The sequence below is a fragment of the Melanerpes formicivorus genome, unplaced genomic scaffold (assembly GCF_026170545.1).
Source record: "Melanerpes formicivorus ecotype bairdi unplaced genomic scaffold, bMelFor1.0.p_v2 SCAF_94, whole genome shotgun sequence".
NCBI classification, from domain to species: Eukaryota; Metazoa; Chordata; class Aves; order Piciformes; family Picidae; genus Melanerpes; species Melanerpes formicivorus.
In genome coordinates, this window is record NW_027142446.1 from 493767 (window position 1) to 504561 (window position 10795).

Genomic DNA, 10795 nt, shown 5'->3' on the forward strand with positions numbered 1-10795 from the left:
AACAGAAGAGGAATCAGGAAAAGGAGAGAAGACCCATGTGGTAAAAAGGAAATGGCTTTAATGGAATAGCCAAATGGATCCCAATGTCAGCATAAAGTACATAAAGTTATACTCAGCTCAGCAAAGGTCCAGCAGTCACACCAAACAGGAAAGTAGTCCTAGAGGAGCAGCAGAAGACAGAGGAACAAGGTCAACAGGAAACTCATACAACAACTCACCTTTTCTGTGTAAACCTCCCCCTTTACACTGAGTGGGCTGCTGATGTTCTGAGACACACCTGCAGCCAACTCCAGACAGCTATGCTGGCTGACTCAGAGCTGTTGATGGTCTGCAGCTCACGGCTGGCCTGGGATTCTGTCCCAGCAACACCAGGACAGAGTTGAAGAACAACATCTCCATTAGTAAACACAGATGTCTTTCTTACCAAAGCTGTAAGAAACCAGAGTTAAACTTCCATTCATCTGAACTCTAACACGCTGACAGCTTGCTATCTCCCTGGATGGCTTCAGGGGGGAGGCAGCAGGTTTTTTCCCCAGCTTTTAGAGATGTGTTGAACAGCTTTTTACAAAAGACAAATGTTCAGTACTTGGCAGAACAGGGTACATTTCTAGATGCCTGAGAAGTCTGGAATTAACATGGAAGCCTTCCATGCCACCAGTGTCACACTAAGAATATGATTCTTATGCTATGCCCTCTGAGGGCCCAGCGCCTATTTAAATGCTAGCAAAGCACCTGTACCTGCATTCACAACTCATCCACATTAATCTATCAACACACAGCAGCTCACATGAAGGTTTCAGTACCTGCTTATTACTGGCATCAGCAGGGAGAAACAGTGCACACATGGTCTGACAGGGACTGTTACATGCAGGAAAAAGTTAAACACTAAGTTGTAGAAATCACAGTAATATTTTTAGGTTGAAAAGTGCTGGAAATGTAGCCACATAGCTACTGTGGAGCTTCTGTCCCAGTGTGTACTTTCTACTTGGCTTTTTCCAAATGTACACATCACGTGCAGGGCTCCACCAAGTCACAGCCAGCGCCAGTCTCCTTACAGTGCCGTACTTCCCAAGAGCTGGTTGGGGTGTGGGGAATCATGTAATGGTTATGTCGGAAGGACCATTAAAGATCATCTAGTTCCAAGCCTCCACCATGGGCAGGGACACCTTCCACAAGCACAGGTTGCTCAGGCCCTCATCCAAACTGGCCTTGAAGACCTCCAGGGAGGGAACACCCACAGCCTCCCTGAGCACCTGTTCCAGTGCCTCACCACTTTCACCATAAAGAACTTCTTCCTAATCTGCAGTCTAAATCTCCCCTCTTCCAGCTCAAAGCCATTGTCCCTCATCCTGTCACTACAAGCCCTTGTAAATACTCCCTTCCCAGCACTCCTGTAGCCCCATTCTGGAACTGAAAGGCTACTATAAGGTCTCTCTGGAGCCTTCCCAGGCTGAAGAACCCCAACTCTGGCAGCCTGAGTTACGGGTAAAAGCTTTTCACACCTGTGGGCTCTGCAAGGTGGAGAAATACCACAGGCCAGGCTCTCTTCTTGTTGCAGTTCTCTTAAGAAGGAGAGAATCACAGGGGCTCTCCCACTGCAGCTTGCAAGAGGAAGAGATGCTCACAAACTGTTCAGTTTTCCTTTAGCTTTCAGTAGTTCAGGTAATGCAAATCACCAAGTGAAGGGCTAGATATGAAGTGAAGCAAGCTGACTGTGTAAGAAGTTCAGCCTCTTACAGTAACTAAGGAGTTGGTCAATATCATTCAGTGTCAGGATATGTACATTGTAATATGTTAGGTCAGGTTTTTGGCACAGTTTTTGTGCAGGGGTGTTTTGACACATCAAAAGGAATTGCAGCAGACTTCTTTCCATGGAAAATAGGGCAGTTTACCCTGCCAGTTTCATGCTGGCTTAATTTATTGGCATGTGCTGCCCAATTGTTACCCACATATGCTGTAGAGATGCCTGAAGTAGTCCAAACCTGAGGAAAAAGTTACAACATCTTCCTAAAAATCTCCCAGGATGCCAAACCAAACCCCAAAGAAACAAGCAAACACCAAAACCAACAGCAACAGATGAATTTCCAAAGCAGCAGCTGCACCATGGATCTAGTTTGTCCTGAACAAATGACAGCAAGATTTGACTTGCAGCATACACCAAGTGCTGAAGACTTGCAGACTCATTTGGATGTTTGTCAGCAGTTGCACACCTTTCAGTTACTACACTGAAGATGTTTTGATAAGTAGCAGCCTGCTAGTGGGAGTGAAGGGTTTGCAATCTTATGCACAGTAATTATTAATTACAAATTGAAGCTTAGCTTGCACTTTTTTGTTAACTCCTCTCTGGCTGGCCGTCATGATGATGGATTCCTAGGCTTAATTTGTTTAGAGCTACACAGATTTCACTAGACAGTAGGTAGATGAAAAAGAGAAGATTCTCATGAATGCCAAGCAGACAATAAACTCCAGGTGTTTTACAAACTGTGTCTACAGATCACAGTTCAGGAATCAGAAGGAGCATAAATCCTAAAGTATTTGAGCTTCTCCTTGAAAGACTGCAGTGGAATTATCAACACGAGCATTTAACTGAGAACCAAGGAAGTGTAGCAGTCATGCTCCAGAGAGCATAAAGCACCGGTAATAACCCCACCAGTTTCAACTTGCCAGGCGGTCCATCCAACCTTAGCTTTTAAACACTAATGTATCTTTCATGGGAAGGGCAAGCCTCAAAGTGAGCTGAAATGTTTCACTTCAGAGAGACAGAGAGAAAAGCTTGGTCTTGATTTTTGTTTTTGTTTACTAAGACACAAATGAACATTTTCCAAGTTACTTAGTGATCTCTGATGAACGGGAAAAAAAGACTACAGATCTCAGTCCAAGCCCCACTCAACTTAATGATTTCTGTAACCACACTGAACACGAAAAAGATGTTTCCTTGTTTAGTGTTTACATTTGGTTCAGATCAGCCTTCTAGAATACTCAGGAAAACGTATCAGTCTGATAATGTGCCCTTCATTCAACATGCTGGCAAAAAGTAATGAAAAAATGTGATTATTTTGCTCCTTTCTCATTCCTTCCTAACCATCTTTACTCCAAGGGCCAACTGAATAAATAGAACCATACAAAGATGCCAAATTTGAAAGGCCTGAGTGAATTAAATGTGCAGAAGACAATCACATAGGTTGGCCATGGGCTTACCCATGGCTATCTACAAGCTGCTGACCTCTGTTACTGCCTCTAGTGGAGGTGACAATAGTGGTGGTGACTATAGTTTTTGCACAGGTTGGAGATTTCTTTAGCTATCCTATCTGTTGCAGTCCCTGCAGGAATGATCATGGAATCACAGAATGTTAGGGATTGGAAGGGACATTGAAAGCCAGAGGAGGATTACCCAGGGCAGGTCACACAGGAACACATCCAAGCAGGTTTGGAATGTCTCCAGAGAAGGAGACTCCACAACCTCTCTGGGCAGCCTGCTCCAGGGCTCTGGCACCCTCACAGGGAAAAAGTTTCCCCTTATGTTCCCAGGAAACCTCCTCTGCTCCAGCTTGCACCCACTGCCCCTTGTCCTAGCATTGGACATCACTGAGCAGACCCTGGCTCCATCCTCCTGACACTGCCCTGCACATCTTGATCAACATGAATGAGGTCACCCTCAGGCTCCTCTGCTCCAAGCTACAGAGCCCCAGCTCCCTCAGCCTTTCCTCAGCAGGGAGATGTTCCACTGCCTTCAGCATCTTTGTGGCTGTGTGCTGGCCTCCCTCAGGCAGTTCCCTGAGATCATTCTTGAACTGAGAGGCCCAGAACTGGACACAATATTCCTGATGTGGCCTCACCAGGGCAGAGTAGAGGGGGAGGGGGGGCGAAAACTCCTCTTGACCTACTCACCACGCACTTTCCAATCCACCCCAGGATACCATTGGCCCTCTTGGCTAACAAGGGCACATTGTTGGCTCATGGTGCTCTCTGAATCTCACTGATACTGCTAGACTTGCCCATGCTGGCTGTGCAGAGGCTCTACATTCCTGCTGTGGGGTCCTTTTAACTCTTGAGTTTGTTCATGGCACAGCCTTTCTGACACTGTTGCAGTTCCCTTACATTTTTGGCACTTATCAGGACTGATGCAGTGAATTCAGCTGCATTGCAAGGGTGAAATCACACTTCATCAATACCCATTTTTATGTTTGTTCATTTTATATACCACATGCAAAACCAGTGTGGTCTGACTGCCAGCACAGTCAGATCTGAGCAGCCGGATTCCTCCCGCTGCTCCACTGCCTCTTCTGAAGAGCAAGCAGAGAAGAGCTGCTTGGTTCTCTCTCTCAAGCTGCCTCTTGTTGTGTTTGTGAGTGTTGTTCCTAGGAATGAGTAGGGTACTTGGTGAGAGGAACCATTCTGAATTCAGATCTCTTCAACCTAGAAATACTCTGCCAACACAGGCACTGCCTGGGGACATTGCATTTTCTTTTTCTGAAGCAAGAAAAGCTTCTCAGTCACAGATGTAGAGACTGGCAGTGCCTCAATGGTACTCACTGACATAAGGGCAGCTCTCTGGCAAAGAAGCATTGAGCAATCTGGACTCTCCATTTCAGTCATTTCTATCACCTGTACTCTTAAGAGTTATGTATTGTAGACATCTCACCAGATGGCTTCACCTTCTACTGATCCAGTCACAAGCTCCTAGTCCCTAAGGAGTCAGATATGAGCCAGTAGTGTGCCCAGGTGGCCAAGAGGGCCAATGGCATCCTGGCCTTCATCAGGAATAGTGTGGCCAGCAGGAGCAGGGAAGTCATTGTGCCCTGTGCTCTGCTTTGGTTAGGCCACACCTTGAGTCCTGTGTCCAGTTCTGGGCCCCTCAGTTTCAGAAGGACATCAAAACACTTGAAGGTGTCCAGAGAAGGGCAACAAGGCTGGGGAGAGGCCTTGAGCACAGCCCTGTGAGGAGAGGCTGAGGGAGCTGGGGTTGTTTAGCCTGGAGAAGAGGAGGCTCAGGGGTGACCTGATTGCCCTCTACAACTACCTGAAAGGTGGTTGTAGCCAGGAAGGGGTTGGTCTCTTCTCCCAGGCAACCAGCACCAGAACAAGAGGACACAGTCTCAAGCTGCGCCAGGGGAAGTTTAGGCTGGAGGTGAGGAGAAAGTTCTTCACTGAGAGAGTCATTCACCATTGGGATGTGCTGCCCAGGGAGGTGGTGGAATCCCCATCCCTGGAGGCATTCAAGGGGAGATTGGACGTGGCACTTGGTGCCATGGTCTGGTCATGGGGTCTGTGTTGATAGGTTGGACTCGATGATCCTCGAGGTCCTTTCCAACCTAAGTGATACTGTGATACTGTGATATTTTAACTTTGTGTTTACCAAAAGAAACATTTTGTCTAGTTTTAGGTTATGAAGTTTTCTGTTGGTTTTGTGGGGTTTTTTGAAATTTCATTTTCACTTCACAGATTGGGAAGTTACAGGCTCTTCATTTCCTAATGTAGCTAGATCCTTTGTGGGTTTATTTACTCCTGCTTCCTAAAGCAACACATGATTTTGTGATTTTATTAGCAAAGATAGGTAAGCTTCTTGTACTTTTAGTACTTGCCATCTCTTTCCCCCTTCATGATTTCTTTCCAAGACATTCTTTGTGCTAATTTCCTGATTAAATGCTGTCTCCAAAGAGGCTGTCAGTGTTTGTGACCATTTCCACAGTTTATCCTCCATCTTCAATTCTTGCTCTTTCTCAAAACCTGGTCACCCTCTGACACCTTCCACTTTACCAACGCAGCTGTTCTCACTTCTCAGTTTGCCAGTGACCTGCTCTATTGCCTCCCCAGGAGCACCAGTTCAAGCCATTTCCCTTCCTGGGTAGTAATATATCCACTGAAACTTTTCCAGAGATCTTGTTCTTCCTGTTACACTAGCTGGCCTCCGCTCCTGCCCACTCTGTTCTAAGACAGAAGAGACTGAGTTCTCTCCTACCCTTGCTTACATCCCTTTATTATCACAGAATCACAGGATTGTTTCAGTTAAAAAAGACCCCTAAGACCACCATGTCCCACCATCAACCTAACACCACCATGACCATTAAACCCTGTCCCCAAGTGCCATGGGTTAGTTGTTTAGGTGGGTTGGATTGGTTGAAGGGTTGGACGCGATGATCTTGAAGGTCTCTTCCAACCTGGTTTATTCTATATATCTATGTATCTATGTACACTATGTACCATTCTTGAACACCTCCAGGGGTGGGGACTCCCCTGGGCAGCCTGGTCCAATGCCTGACCACTCCTGCAGCAAAGAAATTGTTCCTAATCTCCAACTTAACCCTCCCCTGGCACAATTTCAGACCATTTCTTCTCCTTCTATCACCTGATACTGGGGAGAGGAGACCAACCCCCACCTCACTGCAACCTCCTTTCAGAGAGCAATGATGCCTTCCCTCTGCTTCCTCTTCTCCAGAATAAACACCCTCATGCCCCTCAGCTGCTTCTCACCATTCCTGTTCTCCAGACCATTCACCAACATTGTTGTCCTTCCCTGGATTCAGTCCAGCACATCAATGTCCTTCTTGGACCTAGGGGCTCAAAACTGAACTGAGGACTTGAGGTGTGGCCTCCCCAGTGCCCAATACAGGGGTGTGATCACTTCCCTATTCCTGCTGGCCACACTATTCCTAACCCAGGCCAGGATGCTGTTTGCCTGAGCACATTGCTGGTTCTTGTTCAGACAGCTGTCAACCATAATTGTTTTTCTTTTCCCCCCTTTATTTTCACCAAATAGTGAAGTCTGCCTCTCCCTCCTTGAGCTTAGCACAAAGAAGGTTCAGCAAGTCATACAATAGGTATCCTACTATCTTTTCCCCCTCTCTTTCTTCCAGACCCTGTTATGCCCTTCCATTCCTTCCATACCAGTTTTTCTACTTCTGCCTTTGGTGCTGGTCTTTGTCAGAGACAGCAGGGCAGACTGGATTAATCACAGCTGATCCCTCTCTGAGGTAATTTGGGTTTTCTTTTGAACTTGTTTTTTTATTTTTATTTATGGGATCCTGCTTTTTGCCTTCCCCCCTCCCCCCCCAGTGGCAGTGCTCCTATACAGTGAATTTGGACCTGCTGTTTATACTTTTGCTATTTTTAGCTACAGTCAGCCCAGAAGCACCCCCAAATGAAACAAATGTGCAGAAAAGGCAAAAAGCCCATTTGGGCTGAGTCCTGGAGGAAACTGCTGTGAAGCTCACCTGCAGAGGGAACAGAGGATATCCCATGTCACCTAGGACAGGGAGTCTGATCCCACCCAGAAAAAGAAAGTGTTTCCAGTCTTTGTTTCATAAAATCAGTTCTCTCTGTCCTCTGGAACATGTGTGTTTCTTATGACTACAGTACATTCACTTTTAGTTTAAACAGTGATAAGTATATTTATAGATCTGTGTAAAACAAAATATTACCAGCCTGTCAGCATTCCGTTGATCTTCACATTCTTGGCTTCAGAGCGGCTTAAAATAAAACACACACACAAAGCAGGGTTGCTTTTTTGGCTCGGCTTTCCTCGGTTTTGCCCACAACAGACCTGGCAGATGTGGGATAGCTGGAATGTGCATATCTAACAATTCTCTTCTGTGCCATCATTTGAAGCTGTAGGAGTGCAGCTATTTGGCTGCAGCCTGGAACGGAGTGATGAACGTGATGAAATACAGATTTCATTTATGACCAGGGGATAAATGCTGCTCAGGTCACGGAAACAGATTAGCGCCCGGGGACAAAAAGGTCACGAAGAATTCCCTTTTGGAGGTGGAGGGAAGGGTACTAGAGAGCCACAGCGATTAGGCTGAGCTGGCTTGGTAGTAATGGGGATTATAGAAAAGTAAATACAAAGCAGGGACCACGGAAGGATGCGTGTTTCTTAATTGCGCTGGCCTTGGGATGGCCTTGCTGGAGAATCACAATCTGATTAATCATGATAACAGAGAAACTGGATTGCTTCACAGAAGGTTTTACATTCAGAGCTTTGTGGAGAAGCTGAAAACAGTTTCAGGGGCCTCATACCCAAGATAAATGCGAAACAAATGAAAAGCGATCAGATAGCGGTAAAAGTGAGTTATGAACCAAGACTTTCTCAGACAGATATGAAGCCTTTATCAGTTCAGTACAGATCAAAGAAAGTCCTTTGTGGTGTCAGCAGGACCGTTATAGCAGAAATTGTGCTCTTCTCAGAGCCAAACTCTTAGCCTGAATTCAGATGTAGATGCACACTTGATAAATGAATCTGGTCTTAAAGCTGACTGCTCACAAGTACAAATGTGAGCAAAGGTGTTTTAGGGAGAGATCCACGGCATATAATGCCCTGCAGCTGGGTGCTGGATCAACTTGAAAAACATGGCTAAAAAGACACAGGTCTATAGAAGGTTCAAAAGACCCAGAGCAATGCCCTGCTATTTTAGGAAGAGTGGGATACTCTTTGTGTTTCACGAGAGTGTGTTGATGGAAGTTTTATTGTGGTAAGGATATCAGTACTGAGTAGAGAGATGTCTGGTAGCTCTGATAGAAAGATCCATTACCACTGAGGTCTTTATATAAAAGCAAACCTGTTCGCCAGTCCCTGTCTTTTTCAGTTCCAGCAGGCTCTATCCATACAGTAGTTTCTAGACAACAGGGCTGGCAAGTCAAGGAGATTACAGCTCTCCAAGTCAGGAGCAGGGAAGGAGGAAATACTTCCAGAAAAATCATCTGCAGTATCCCACCTAGTTCAAAAAAAGTGTGTCTGACTGGAAGATCTTCTGTGTGAGAGAGCAACCTGATTGTGTGAGGTCCTGCTCACAGATGTTCAGGAGAGGAAGAGGCTTGGCAGTTAATAATGAATGATAAGACCCAGTAAAACTGGGAGACAGAGATTTTCCTTCCACACTGCAAAGGTTAAATATTGTTTTGCTTCTAGTCAAAAATGAAGTAGATCTGTGAGGGAAGGAGAGCAAACCTTCACCCAGTGCAGCACATGGATGCAGAAGAGAGCAGAGGACAAGTGGAGGACATTCAGCCTGTTTGGAATTTTCTTGCAGCTGGGGATATTGTTTATCCCCATCCCAGTCAGGTCAGTCTAACAGCTTTGCTAGTCTCACTAGTCCCCTTCCCTGAGGCAGCTCTTGTGTCAGGGAGCCAGCCACAGGCCACCGTTCCCAGAGCTGCACCCTTTACACAGGCAAAATCCTCCATGGACAGGTCCCAGTGGTGCTCTGCCTCATTTCCACATCTCCAGAGACCATCAGCGTGGGCAGAAATCACTCGAGTCATTACAAGGAAGTTTTCCCAAGCATCTAGACATGGTACCTGGCAATTTCATTATAACATGAAGTACAAGAAGGACATGGCTCTGGGCTGAAGGAACTCTATTAGCTCTTCATTGCTCCACTGGCTTTGGTGTTCGTCCAGGTTTTAACTGAACAGTCTTCAGCATCTGGCAGGGTTTGCAGAACTTGCCTAATCAGATCCACTTGGATTTGCTGTTTTCAACAGCTGTAACTTTAAACCATTTCACCACGGTCACCAGCTCCAGGATTCATAAGCAGGGAGTGCAGACATCACTAGTTCTATTACCTCCATCACTCTTATGGGGAAATTTGTATCTTTCCGAGTTTCTTTTCCACAGTTCCTTAAGCTATCATATGACCTGAGCTCAACAGGCATTTGTTACACCACTTCCAAGATTTTTCAGTCATCTAATGATGATGGCTGTCATCCTCCAGAAACACTAAAATACAGTCTGATCCAATTGGTTGGCTCCATTGGAGTGCTGAGCCAGCTGTTTGAATGCCAAGAGTCAATGAAGCCAAAAATCAGGGTCAAAAGTTGCTATTAGTTGGCACATGCCTCTGGCAGGCTTTGTAGAATGTCCTGATTAAAGCACTTGCTAAGCCTTGACTGTATTCTTTCCCCTCTTATAAATACACTTTTGTCGGACCTCATTTTTTACTCTCCACGTGCTTGTGTGAGGAGGTCTGCGGGCAGGATGATGGAGCAGAACCTGGAGCAGAACCTGAAGCAGAAAGCAGGATTTCTGCCATTCCAGGGGGATTTGTGTCATTCTAGACTATTAACTGCCCCGGTGGCAGGTGCCATCTTCTGCATTATCCCAAGATCGTTTGCAAGGTAGGTTGGGAGCTGCTGCGACAAGCCTTGCAACACCCAAAGAGGCGATTTTGGGAGCTGCTGCTGCACTTAGCTCGAAGAGCCACCAGATGGTGCAAAGAAATAAATCACCACGAGCTGGAGCCCGTAGCAGAGAACTTCTAGCCTGGGCCATGGATAGAAGTGAGCTCTGTCTGAGAGAAAGCCGATGTGATTTGGTGGGCTTTTACAGCAGCCCAGGCAGGCTGGTAGCTAAGCTTAGTATTGTTTTCAGAGGTCTAGGTGGAAGATTCAAATACAGACACAAAGAAGAGCAATTGGCTCAAAGCTGTGCAAACACTGCATGTTGAAATGGGGAAGGCGGGGGAGGAAATGCACACTCCAGCCACCTGTGGTTACCATGCCAAATTCAAACCTATGGTGAGTTCATGATGGGTAAACTTTCTGTACCCAAATGGTGAAAATGCTGCTGTTTGGTTGGGTATTGCACAATGTCTACTTCCTTGGGCTGGATCTGGAAAAAAATCTGGCAGCCTCATTTTTACTGCTGCTTGGCCCAGACAGTTTAGAGTGAAGTTTCAGTCCTTAAGTGTGAATCTAAGATTTGGTGTTTGGCTTTTAGGTGTTATTTGCACCCATAGCTGATTCAAATATGATAAAGTACAGCTCTTCAGGTGTCATTCTGTCACAAGAAGAAATGTCC